This window comes from Heteronotia binoei, chromosome 2, assembly GCF_032191835.1.
Source record: "Heteronotia binoei isolate CCM8104 ecotype False Entrance Well chromosome 2, APGP_CSIRO_Hbin_v1, whole genome shotgun sequence".
In the NCBI taxonomy this organism is placed as follows: Eukaryota; Metazoa; Chordata; class Lepidosauria; order Squamata; family Gekkonidae; genus Heteronotia; species Heteronotia binoei.
Window position 1 is genome coordinate 84,339,617 of NC_083224.1, and position 14,003 is coordinate 84,353,619.

General features: G+C 40.6%; 1 protein-coding gene across 4 annotated transcripts in view; it reads right to left on the reverse strand.

Moving 5' to 3' along the window:
• HMGA1 (high mobility group AT-hook 1) overlaps positions 1-12,457 on the reverse strand; it is a 45,451-nt gene extending 32,994 nt beyond the window's left edge. For 3 of the 4 annotated variants that reach the window (XM_060231487.1, XM_060231488.1, XM_060231485.1), the window contains exon 1: positions 12,003-12,457. The gene's annotated coding sequence lies outside the window, so the exon portion shown is untranslated. Of the gene's footprint in view, positions 1-11,472; positions 11,688-12,002 lie in introns of those variants that run through there. The other variant, XM_060231486.1, reaches the window with a different exon arrangement.
• Positions 12,458-14,003: the final 1,546 nt, after the last annotated feature.

Here is a 14,003-nt window from a genome sequence, read left to right on the forward strand (position 1 = left end):
CTTTGTACTCCTCTCCAGGTTGCTGCCACACACGCTTGACACCATCTAAACCAAATAAGTTTATCTTGGTCTCATCGGACCACAGGACATGGTTCCAGAAATCCATGTCCTTAATCTGCTTGTCTGCAGCAAACCGTTTGCGGGCTTTCTTGTGCATCATCTTTAGAAGAGGCTTCCTTCTGGGATGACAGCCGTACAGACCAATTTGATGCAGCATGTGACGTATGGTCTGAGCACTGGCAGGCTGACCCCCTACCCCTTCAACCTCTGTAGCAATGCTGGCAGCACTCATACATCTATTCCCCAAAGCCAATCTCTGGATATGATGCTAACATGGACACTCAACTTCTTTGGTTGACCATGGCGAGGCCTGTTCTGAATGGAACCTGTCCTGTTAAACTGCTGTATGGTCTTGGCCACCATGCTGCAGCTCAGTTTCAGGGTCTTGGCAATCTTCTTACAGCCTAGGCCATCTTTATGTAGAGCAACAATTTGTTTTTTCAGATCCTCAGAGAGTTCATTGCCATGAGGCACCTTCCCAATATTCTACTGGGAAGGTATATTTAAAACAATTAAATTATCCATGTATTAATTCAAACATTTGTACCCTGCCTTTCCTTCTGGTTCAAGTGACCTACCTAAAGTTGTCTAGCTTCCTTTTTACATGTAGACAATTTCTATGCTACCTCTCCATACAGCCCACAAAGACAGCTTACAAAGTAAAACCTAAGAACAAATTACCTCTTAAAAGTCAGCTGAACTAGTCACTATCACATCAGGTGTCAGTGAGTTCCACAGGTTGTTTTACAATCTATTCTTTCATTTGTACTTAGAGACCAGTCTCTTTAGCCTAAGAAAACTAGACTAGGGGTGTCATACATGTGGCCCGGGGTCCGAATCAGGCCTCTGGAGGGTTCCTATCAGGCCCCTGAGCAACTGGCTGTCATATGCTTCCTTCTCCCTTTCTTTTGCTTCCCTCTGCATCACAGCTTGCTTTGCAAGGCTTGCTCAAACACACAGGGGCTACAGAGCAAAGTCTCTATTTTCTCCATTGGCTAAGGCTCCTCTCTTGGGGGGAAGGGAGGAGGGAGAGTTTGCTTAGCTAGGCTCTCTCAATTGCAAAGCAGAGCTACTGAGCCAAGCATCTCTTCCTTTTATTGGATGAGGCTCCTCTTCCTCCTGTTTCCAGCTTTGAACACAAGGACTGCCTAGTCTTTTACAAATATGTAAATTGACTCATGTTCACTTGTGGAAGTGACTCAGAGGTTTTAAAAAAAACATCCCCAAAATTTTTTTGAAAAGAAACCACAGACTCCTATAAACGCTCTTTAAATATTACTCACAACTTTAAGACCCTTTAAATATTTTCTTTTGGGAGCTGTCATATGAAACATGGTTTCAGTGGTATTGATTTCAGTACAGAGGAGCAAGTATGTTTATCTACAATTAAAACACCACCAGAGAAAACTGTTCCAGAAGTCAAAGTATATCTAATAGGACTATACACAGAGTTCCTAAAAGTCCAGGAGACACACCAGGGTGGGCTTTGGAAATACTGGTTTCATAAAGCCTTTTTCCTACACTACATTTGCCTAAGCAGGCTTAACACCTATAGCAAGTACAAATCTCAAGTCCTTGTTGATCAGTGGGAGCAGGAGGTCAGCTGTGGAGGATATAGTTTTCCAGACAGATGCCCAGTTGCTTCCATTTATTAGATGTACATCACTTCTCTGGATTTGCTTGGTAGCAAAATTAGCCTCACTCACATCTCACAATAACGTTCTTAGATCACTTGCTTTTTTATAACCCAGACTAGTATCAGCAATATCAAAACTGGGAATCCTGTGGCTTGTATAGAACAGAAGAGAAAAAAAAGCAACCTCTTTTAGGTACCTATATTCAAGACAAATTATAAAAGATAATTTCAATTCAAACACATCATATTATGCATGTTACTACCCACACTAAGGCAATTTAGATATCTTTTTGCTTGGTTTGTATTTTTTATCCAGTCTAATTAAGTTCATACTAAAGGGGGTGCGCTTTCAAGTATTTAAGAATATTTAATTAAAACATATGGTGATATAAATGTGTTATGTCACGCTTAGGAAAAGGATCTGGAATCAAACAGAAATTGAGGCTTGGAAGCTATTTGGAAGACACATCCCTCCCCAAATCAATTTCAGCTAGTGTAAGAGAGCATTCCTTGAAGCGATTTTATACAGGGCGCTTTACACCACTAAAACCTAAGCACATCTATAAAACATCTTCACATCATAATAATATAGGTACTTACTTCCATATGTGAGAAGCTGCTAAAATACATTTATATAAACTGATATATGATGGGATTAACAAAGCCACTTTTGAATCAACTATTAACTTTTAATTTCATATTTGTTAAAGAAGGGAATCTACTGGATAGATTATTAATGTCTCTTTGATAGCAAGAGACTTACCCTTATCTTTGAAAGAGGCAGTGATTTGTCTGGTAATAAAGACGCCTTCACAGGACAAGGGGATTCTGGCCAATTATGGGCTGATTGCTAATCCTCTTTTTGTGGAGAAAGTAACTGAGCATACAATAGCAAAGCAATGTCAGGGTTTTCTGGATGACTATCTGCCCTTGACGCTTTTTACTCTGTTTTAAGGTCTGGCTATGGCACAGAGACTGCTTTAGTTGCTCTGGTGGACAATCTCAGTTTTCAAGTAGATGGAGACAATGATTCTTTGTTAGTCACACTGGATTCTCCTTCAGGCAGGAGAATGGTGACTTTAAAAGCAGCAGCAGAATGCTCCAGAAATGTTCTTCAATGGTACCTGGATATTATGATTTTAATGTCAGTTACTTTCAAGTTACCATATAAAAACATACTACAAGCCATCAGGAATAGGATCTCTGATAGATTCAGGTGGGTAGCCATGTTGATCTGAAATGCAATACAACAAAATAAACCTGTGTATCTGTACATCTTCAGTCGAGACGCGTCTGGAGGAATTTTTTGGTGAAATATTCAAGACTGGCTTCTCTTTAGAGACGTTTTTCACTGGTTTGCGTTTTGTTAAAACGGTTTATACATGTAATTGATACTTTTTGATATGGCACTAACTGCTCATGGAGAAATCCTTTTTATCTATATAAATCATACATACCACTGATTTCTTGGAAATTGAAGGCCATTAGATTGATTTATATGCACAGATTTATTTTGTTGAACTGCAGTTTTTCTGTCTTCTCACTTTTGTTCTGTACCTTTTGGGTTGATCTGAAGTAGCAGAACAAAGTCTGAGTTCAGTTGCATCTTTAAGACCAACCAAGTTTTAATTCAAGATATAAGCTTTCATGTGAATGCACACTTGTTCAGATAACTGGAAATTACCAGTCCATACATATAGGTAGAGGGTGAGCAGTAAATTAGCATACAGCATAATGAAAACGTTTAACAGATTCAAGGACCAAACAGGAATAACAAGTTTAGTTCATATGGTTATCGTTTGGGTTTAATTCCAGAGGAAAACATAGTAAAATAAACAAACATGTCAAAATTGGAGATTAATGGGCAGATGTATCCTTAATTAAGGAACGCTGAGATTAATTAACTGAGACCTTGCCATTATGTTCCATCTGTCTCCTCTCAAGCATGGAGGTGACCTTACAGCATCTTCTTCTTTGAGGTGGGACTACTGGTTATGTAAGCAGGGGTGTCAAACTTTTGACACACAGGTCATAACCGTCCTACCCATGGCTTTCATCAGGCCTGCAGTTTTTTCTCCCCCTCTCCTCTCCCCTGCCTGTCCTCACCCTTTAAAGCTCCAGACTGCAAAAGTTCCCGGATCCCTTGGCTTTTTTTTTTTTTTTTTTGCTGCTTCTGCAAGAAGCTCTTCAGGGCTTGCAAAGGTGCAAAGAAAATGCAGAATGGATTTTCCATGAAGGTCTCTATGCCCAGATAGACTAGAAACAGTACTCTGGGACTGGAATGAGAGACCCCAGGGTAGAATGATGGACCCTAACAATAGAATCTGTGTTCTGGGACTGACAGCCCCTGGGAGTAGCAGCAGTGTTCTGGAAATGCATTTCCAATTCCAGAACGTTTCTGCTACTCCCAGAGACTGTCACTGCACTCTGGGGCTGTCATTCTAGCCCCAGAGTAGTCTATCTAGGCTCAGATACTTTAATGGAAAATCCATTCTGCATTTCCCTTGCAACCTTATCTGTGCCATGTGTATATTTCAATGGAGTCAAGCTCAAGTGGTTTCACTTTCCAGAGTTTGCTGAAGTTGTCTACTTGCAAATAAATGACTGATGTTTTGAGCCAGCTTGTCTCTACTGAATGGACATGAGACCATCTGTCTGACTGAGCACTCTAACTTGGGAACCCACAGCCAAAGGGGGACATTACACTGTAGAGTCACTGCCAGTCTGAGTGGGGGGAGTGGAGAAGCTTGCAATGCCTAGCCACTTCATGTTTTCCTAGGCTCAGAGCATTTTATATTTTTAGTTTCTGCTTTGATCATTGTTTTATTTTGAAAATTGCATTGCCAAATTCCATCATTCCCCCACACTTCAATTTTAAACAACATCTTGCAAAAGGTTTAAGCATCTTTGTATTTTAAGTTTTAAAAAATGTATATTTAATCGTGTTTGTATCCTTTGTAAAGTTTATATCTCTACTACCTGGCACTGCATTTTATGACATGTATGGCCCAGCTTCGCAAAGTCCCATTTATGGCCCTCGTAACTAATGAGTTCAACATCCCTGACGTAGAGTATCTCCCTCTCCCAAAACCAGAGAAATACATTCCAATGTACTGTTCCAAATTACATTACATGCTACTTTCATTATATTACATTACAACCTACTATTCTAACCTACTATTTTAATTATTTTAAATAAAGAGGACATATGGTCCTTCTGGGGGATTGGTGAGAATACAGATGTAAAGGCTGATGAATGAGGTTAGCATATATAGTGTGATAAGAAACTGAAATCCCTGAAGTCCTGGGGATTCCATTTGTTCTGAGTGTTGTAATAACTTGCAACTCAGTAATTTCTCTTTCTAGTCTGTTCCTGAAGTTCCTTTGCAATAAAACACCTACTTTTTACTCACAATGTCCTGGAAGGCTGAAGTGTTCTCCTACTGGCTTCTCAGTCTTGTGATTCTTGATGTCAGATATGTGTTCCTGATAATTCCACAGCACACCTTGCTACCAAGCTTTGTCACTCTGTCCTCACCAGAAGCAAAGACCCATATAGAAAACTTTTTCCAGAGGACTTTTTTTGAATTGTTTTTTTGAATGTGAAAAACTGGAAGAGCACTTCAATAAAACACCCATTAAATATTTTATTTAGAATGAGTAAAATGCTTCTTGAGGCGAGGTTTTCCCACAATGAACATGTATAACATGAAGAGTTTCAAGTAGGCTTCTCAATCTCCAGGTCCCAGTGGAGGATCCCCTGGTTTTATAGGCTTCCCCCCGCCCCAAGCAAGCTGGCCAGCAGGGGAAAGCTCTGCCCCCACAGCCACCATGTACCTCTAGAGCTTTGGCAGGTTTAGAAACCTGCAAACAGGTCCCCTTTTTAAAATGTGTGCCTTTAAAGTTGAGCAGGAAGCAGGAAACATGGGGAAGGGTCAGCAGCAGCTTCCGTTTGTTTTGCTTTCATTTTCAGAGCAAGTAACCAGACCCAGTAAGTGTGTGTGTGTGTGAGTGAGGGTTGCCAATTTCCAGGTGGGGGCAGGGGATTCCCAGGTTTGGAGGCCCTCCCCCCACTTTAGAAAGGGGGGGAGGGAAATATCTACTGGGCACTCTATTATTCCCTATGGAGAACAATTGCCATAGGAAATAATGGGAAATTGATCCGCGGGTGTCTGGGGCTCTGTGGGGGGGGGGGGGTTCTTTGAGGTAGAAGCACCAAATCTGCAGCATAGCATCTGATGCCTTTCTTGAAAATACCTTCCAAGTTTCAAAAGGATTGGACGGGGGAGGGGGCAATTCTATGAGCCCCCAAAGAAGGTGCCCCTATCCTTCATTATTTCTAATGGAAGGAAGGCATTGAAACGGTGGGCAGTCCCTTTCAATTTGATGGCCAAAATCCCCAGGTTTGGAGGCCCTCCCCCCACTTTAGAAAGGGGGGGAGGGAAATATCTACCGGGCACTCTATTATTCCCTATGGAGAACAATTGCCATAGGAAATAATGGGAAATTGATCCGCGGGTGTCTGGGGCTCTGTGGGGGGGGGGGCGTTTCTTTGAGGTAGAAGCACCAAATTTGCAGCATAGCATCTGATGCCTTTCTTCAAAATACCCTCCAAGTTTCAAAAGGATTGGACGGGGGAGGGGGCAATTCTATGAGCCCCCAAAGAAGGTGCCCCTATCCTTCATTATTTCTAATGGAAGGAAGGCATTGAAACGGTGGGCAGTCCCTTTCAATTTGATGGCCAAAATCCCCTTTGGAGTTCAATTGTACTTGTTCCAACCTTGCTCCTGGCCCCACCCCCAATGTCTCCTGGCTCCACTCCCAAAGTCTCCTGGACCCACCCCTAAAGTCCCCAGATATTTCTTGAATTGGACTTGGCAACCCTAGTTTCAAGACTTTATTTTTTTCCAATGAAAAAACTAGGAAATTTGGGGGGAGCACTAAAAAGCATACTGTAGACGTATACTGATTTTATAATGTTTTTGTTTAAATGTAAAAATAATTTGTTTAATAATAATACATTAAAGAGTTCAATCTTTTCAGGGTTATAGGTTAATAGCCAAAGGTGCTGGCAATCCTACCTACTGTGACTATGAGAGAGTTTCTGTCCAAATAACACACCCTTTGTTTACTACAGAATGTGTTTTATGCCATCAACTCCCCCCCGCCTTCTCAGATGGCAATAATTTATGGGTACAGCAGTTTGGAATTCTTTTCAAAATGGATATTAATACTTCTATCAATATATAAATAGTATTTTATACACTAACCAAATAGTTCAAAAAGTAATTAAGGTTTGATAAAAAAAGTATTAAACATACTACAACTTCTCAAACTTGTTTCTTTCCAAAAGAAAGAACATAACAGGTTTCCCCCTGTGGCTTCAGAATTTCCAGAAATTTTACATCTCTAGTCCTTGACCATAACTACATTTGGAAACAGCTTGAGTCTTTTTAAAATTTACTTTATTTATAGCTTGCCTTTCTCACTTCAACTTGAGGCATACTACAATTTTTTTTAATCAGTCTCAATATACTCACACAATCGTAGATCATTTACAACTTCATGGCTATTTACAACAATACTTCTGTAGCTTCTAACCAATAACACATTTCCTGAAGGTCATGGATCACATTTTCAGCATCTTGGAAGAAGGTTGAGATATCTACCATGACTTCAAGAGCTTTAACCTCACTATCAACCTGAGCCTGTCATGCTTCTGTCTTTCTCACCAAAAATACAGCTGGAACACATTATCACAAAGTCTACTCAGTCCAAACAGATATTTGCTGGATGTAAAACTACTTGATGGACACAAATTAAGCACTACATTACAACTGCATTTGCTTCAATTCCTTGGATAGGGACTCACACCAAAATGATTTACTAGTAGTGTTCCTGGAACTACAGTACCAAGACAGTGAAATGAAGAAACAGATAAAAAAAACTATCTAGAAACAGCCTATCACAAGGTAGACCCAAACAAGATAACATAACAATATTGGTTATAACTTACAGCTTTCAGCTCAGACCAGTACAGTGCATGAGTAATGTACAACCCAGCATGAATATGTCATACATTTTTATCTCTGCCTTCTTCAAAGGAGCTCAAGGCAGAATACTACATTCCTCTTTCCTCCATTTTATTCTCACAACAACCCTGTAAGGTAGGTAGGGCTGAAAGAATGTGACTGGATGAAGTTCACAAAGCAAGCTTCAGCATAGAGTGGGGAAATAAAATTGGGTTCCCAGATCTTAGTCCAACACTAACCATGCTAGCTAAAATATGCTATTTCTCCCATTTATCACTTGAATAATAGGCCTATCCTTGCTTACAAGACAACTTCCTAACCTCAAACATCTCAATTACAAGCAAGAATGGGAAACCCCTGACAAATACAAATCTAAGAATCAAACCCTTTAACAAACCAAGATACTAACTTGGTCTCTACATAAACTCAAATATTATCACAGGACCTAACAAAATCAGTCATATCCTCTTGAATTTATCTGGTCTCACATGCATCAATGTACTATATGACATCATAGAACAGAATCATAGATTTGGAAGGGACCTCTAGGGTCATCTAATCCAACCCCCTGCACAACATCAACCCCCATCACAAACCCCTTCTAAGATCTCTACATAAGATATGCAGGTCAATCTCTACAGAAAAGAATAAATGGACACCAAGAACCCTAACAGAAACCAGTGAGAACATTTCAGTCTTCCAGGATATTCTATTGCCACTTCAACATCAACATTTTCCTGCCCAAGGGAGAATTCAGCATGAATTAAGGGGAGCACACAGTGACTTGGGATTTCCTACACACAAAAGGCATTGATTATTTCAGCAAATTCCAGAATTCCCCACCCATTGCAGGTGTTAACTAGTGGCCTTACTTTTCCCAATCAAGTTTTCCCAATCACCACTCTGCCATGGAAACTTGCTGTAACCTTGGGCCAATTGCACACACTCAGTCTAGCCTATTTTATAGGGCTGTTGTGAAGATAAAATGGCTGTCTGTTTTCTGTAATCCTTCCAAGGAGCTGGTCATTGTACATGAAGAAATGGACTCTAGTCAACCAAAGTTTCTGCTAGAATAAAAAGCTGTTTGCCTTTAAGGAGCCACCAGACCCCCCCCCCCCTTTTACTGTCAACAGACTGTAAGTAAAGGACAATGAAATATTTCAGTTAACATTTTGGGGGCATAGGAGAATATAGATATAGATGTAACAGAGCTGTGTCTTTGAATATCTTCACTGTTGCAGTGTCTTGTGCCTCCCTTTGTAGAGAATCCACAGAGTTTATGTGCTGAAGAGCTTACTAGCAATGAAAATGCACATGAACACCATAGCTATATTGTGACTGGCTATGTAGAACAGGGCCTCATTAGTGTTTTGCTATTAGAGTATACTTTTGTTTGTAGTGAAAGGGCCAAGTGATATGCACAACAGATGCTAACAGCACCAAGATGGCAGATCAAATAGCTGCAGTTTGCTTAGAATCCATTACATGCATGCATGTATACACAACACCATTATTCAGTGATGCTACCAATTACAACTAAGCCAGTAAAGAATACTGCAGTAAAGACTCCAGAGAGAGAACAAAAATAACCCACTGTCTTGAAGCACCTTAACAGCCAACAGACCTGCATTCCAGCAAAAGCTTTCATGTGTTCTAGTGAACTGGCCTTTAATCCACAAAAAATCATATAGCGATGTATTTGTCTGTTTATAGTGCAGTGAGGACTGAAAGTTAAATTTCTAGCATAACAAGCTCAGATCTCAGTTATCTAGCCAAGCTGTAAAGTGTGGTCATGGTGTATTTATAAACAGCTGGTCCTCCTTTCTGTAAACCAAGAAGCAAAGCTTCAGATATGACACATAACTATATGCTTTCTGAGACACAGGGAATTCCTCTTATTATGGAATTGAGAACCTTATGGAATTTATTAGGTGTGCAAGATTAACTGGCTGAACCATACTTGAATGTGCGCATGTATAGAATACTACCTAGTAGATATCAGCTCTTACGACTGAGCCATGCAACAACAATTTCCTGACGTCTGACTAAGAACCTCCATTGAAATAATGTTATTTTCATTTTAACTTGAATCCACTTTCAAGCTGCATGGATTGATCTATCCCCAACACTGACTGTTTTCTACAATACTGATATTGATAATTAATGGTTAGCGATGATGCTTCTTCAGTGTGTATTTGTCACTGGGTTGATCTACTGGGTTGTTGCTCTAATACCAGGCTATATCCTCTTGTGAACAGATTTCAACATCCCAAGAAGTTAGAGAGCTATCTCAGTGCTCCAAAAGAAGTTAAATGCTAGAAACCACAACCTGCCACTCTGAAAAACAGCACTCCTCTGTCTTCTTTCAACATAAGAACTTGCTGGTTGCACTCACAGGTTCCCACACCCTTTAGATGTGCTAACAATTTACTTGTGCCATAACTTCTATTCCTCTGATTAACAAAAAAGTTTAGGAGACACAAGGTTCCTTAAGTCTAGTTCTCTTCAACCAAAGATAGCTGGCCTTTTTCCAAACTGCATAGTGTCCCAAGGGCCCCTCCCTGGATCAGTTTCTTACATGTGGTGTGGGAGGGGGGGGGAACACACACAAAACAAAATCAGAAACTTAAAGAGCCTGTTTGATTTAGAAGAATAAGACCAGCTGTGGCAGAGGAGATCCATTAATGGGTGCATTCCAAGGGGATTCTTGAACCCCATTAAAGCAACAAACCCCTTAAAAGCCAGGATAATAAGAGGAAGTGATAAAAGGAGAGCTGGTGGGGGAGCCACACAGGAAGAACAATAACCGAGGACCTCTGAAGCACTCTGTCCTGCAGGGGATATACATTCAACCCTAGGAGGCCTGGATTTCATGGGTGAAGTGTGGTCCCCTTGTCAAGAGGAAACAGCTAGTAAAGAATTCCTTTAAAGTGTACAGTGGGAGGGGGCATCTGCAAAGGCAGGAGGGGGGGTCTTTCTTCCCAGATTTGCTTGCTAACAACTAAAATTAAGCATACTTAAAACAAAAGGACAACACTTGGGAGGAAATACAACCACAAAAATTCCCTCCTTACCAGATAAAGCATGAAGGTCCTCCACCACTCAGCCACACCTAAACTACAAGTTAAGCACCAACCTTCATTTTTAATTTCAGCTCCGCAACATTTCCAAAGTGAACACAATCCATCTACCATTCCACACACATCCAACAAGACTTAACAAGAACTTGTAATTAAAAAGCGAGATACACGCCACATTCCATCGAGCTGAATTCACACACACATTTCATAATCAAATGTGACTCCCGACAAACACCCTAAATCCGAATCTATACCGGTTTTTCAAGTGCCTCGGAAAAGCTAATCCATAAAACCGAATACATATCTTTGAAGCCTACCAATCTCTAGACATCCCTAAAATCATAGCATCGATATACATCGATGTTCTTTAAAGGGAAACCCATGCTCTGAGACCTTCCCCTTTAAAAGAGCGGAAGGGGGTGTTTCTAGTAAGCCCAATGCACTACCTGCTATTTGCAAAAAAAATTCCAGATCTACATGTCTATTGGAAGACATATATTACCAAAAAAATTAATAAGTGGAGGAAAGTCGTGTCGCGCGATTTGAAATTGAAACAGCCCCGGCATGCATTTATTTCTAGACACCTCGGGAAAAAAGCTGGGGGGGGGGGCAGGGAACCCTGAAACATCAGCCTCCACAAGCACTAGCATTACCGAAGCCTTACCAACCACGGACGATTTACAGGAGGCGAGCCGGAGCTGATTCCAACCTTTCAGGCACAGCAATTCCAGCCCTTCCCACAGACTGTTCTTCCTCCTCCCCTCTTTCAGTGTTCGACAGCCGGGGAGAGGAATCCCAGCCATCGGAGCTGAGACCTGCTGCAGAATTGCGCCCGGCACGCCACCACCTCATCGAAGGAAACGGGATCAAGTGCCTTGGAATTTATCGTTAAAGAAGTGCCTGGCAGAACCACCTTTACAATTGCAAGGCCACTTCCCCCCCCCCCGGCCATTACAACAAGCAACTCCCCCCGAGGCTTTTAAACACACATACATACACCTCCCCTCCTTCCAATGTTCAATGAGAATAAAAGCTAAGAGGATGGATTATTCCGCATGCCTTGTTCGCTTCCAAATTCCAAACCCAGACAGAAGCCTCTTTTTTAAAATTTAAAATGACTTTGCAAAACGTATTTCTATATTTTGTAAAATTCAAATAAACGCTAAACTTTAAAAAAAGAAATCCGAAACTTACAATTGCTCTTACTCGCGAATTTCTGTTTTTTTTTTTCCTTGTGTGTTGTGATGAAATTAAAATAAACCCCCCTTCTGGTTGCTGATGGTTGCAAATGCAGATCAGTAATAAGAAGGCAGAGAGAGAGGTTCGCGCTGGAAAAAGAGAGAACAGGAGCACGCAGGCCCTCTCTTATTTATATAAATTTAAAAAAAATGCTCCAAGAGGAAGGAAGCTGGGTCAAAATCATTTGCAGAATTAAAAAAAAAATTAGGAAGGAAAAAATCCTTCGCCAAGTCTTTCTGGAAGGGATCCAGAAGCTAAAAATAGCAAAATCACACTCCAAATTAAATAAGGGCAGGCTGACTAAGGGGAGCTAAGCCCTTCCAATGGAAGAGAGCGAGCGCGAGAGGGTAAAGGGGAGAGGGGCGGAGTCAAACAGAAACTGCATCATCACCTGTGGGTGGAGGAAACGCAAAAAAGCCAGCAAGGGTGATTTAAAAGGACTGCTTCGTTTTACAGCAAGCACGGAAAAGGAAAGTGGCTGAAAACTGGCAAGAGTAGGACAATACCACTTCTCAGAAACAGCAGCGGCTATCTTTCTCCCAAAACTTTATGCATCAAGGAAAATGTCCACTTTCTTTGCAGGAAGACAGTTCAGTCTTCTGTAGTCTGGGAGAGCCTGGGTTGAAAGCATATGATCCTGAAGTTTTACTCCATAGTAAATTACACAATAGATGAACTTGCTAATAAGCAATATTTTTGGTGATTGCACTTGGTGCTGTGAAGTTGACAGACACACATGCCTGTCAATTCAATAATCAGTTTGCATTGCTGTCATGCAAATAAGAAAATATTTTCACAGTAAATAATACTCAATATAGTTAAGAGGAAGGACAGCTACTTCAATTTTCAACATTTATTCATATTCTGAAGCTTAACCAGTAACGAAAAGACAATGTCAATTTCCCCATTCTTCTTTAAATCCAGACACAGTCCCTTCAAAATCCCATTGATTTTGGCAGGAGAATTACAGTGTAGTCCTAAAAATCCTGGGAGTAAACCCCATTGAATAAACCTGAGTAGGATTCTAATCTGTTCAGGATTGCAATCTTAAATATGGTCTCAGCTCTCTCTCCTGAAAATCAAAAGTACTGCTTCAGGTGGATTGTGCCCTTTTAATATGTGATTGTTTTGATTGTCAGAACTGTGCTTAATTTGTACCTGTGTACCTATGTGAAACTCTGAGCCAAAACAGCTTTCTTGGAATCAGTCTGCCAATAACCAGGAGAGAAATGTTCTGTCTCTTTAACAGAAGCTTACTTATAGTTCCAAGTGGGCAGCCAGTGTTAGTCTGAAGCAGTAGAACAAAGTAGGAGAAAAGTGTATCTTTAAGACCAACAATTTTTTCCCCAGAATGTAAGCTTTTGTGTGCTCTATGCACACCTCATCAGACGAGGAATCAAGTGCAGTGAGCAGAACTACATATAGCTGGTAGGCAGTAGTTTAGAATGCAAAATGGTACAAATTTAAGATCCAATGACAGAATGTTATTTATCTCCATGCTATGAACAGTTTCAGCCACCCATTTTCACAATTTAAATCTCTGTTATAAAGGGCCAGGACATTGTTCTCTCTAGGTTGTTGGCACTCTTGCTTGGAAGTCTCAATGTAATTACATGTGAGCATGCATAGATTGCACCTTTTCTTTAAAAAAAAAGACATCAGGAGAAAAAGGGAAACAGCTTCCTTGATCCACTGAAGACAGGACAAGAGCAATAGATTTAAATTACAGGAAGGCAAATTTGGTTTGAACATTGGGAAGCTTAATAATTATAGATAGGACAGTAATAGAATAAACACAGCATGGGACTTGTGTGAAATATGCTTCTTTGAAAGTTCTCATGACAAAACTGGGTGGATGCTCTTTGGAGATACTGTACATATAGAATATGTTGCCTTGGAGAAGAGCTGTACTTTTATTTACACATTGGCCCCTTCCAGGGCCACAATCATCCCAAG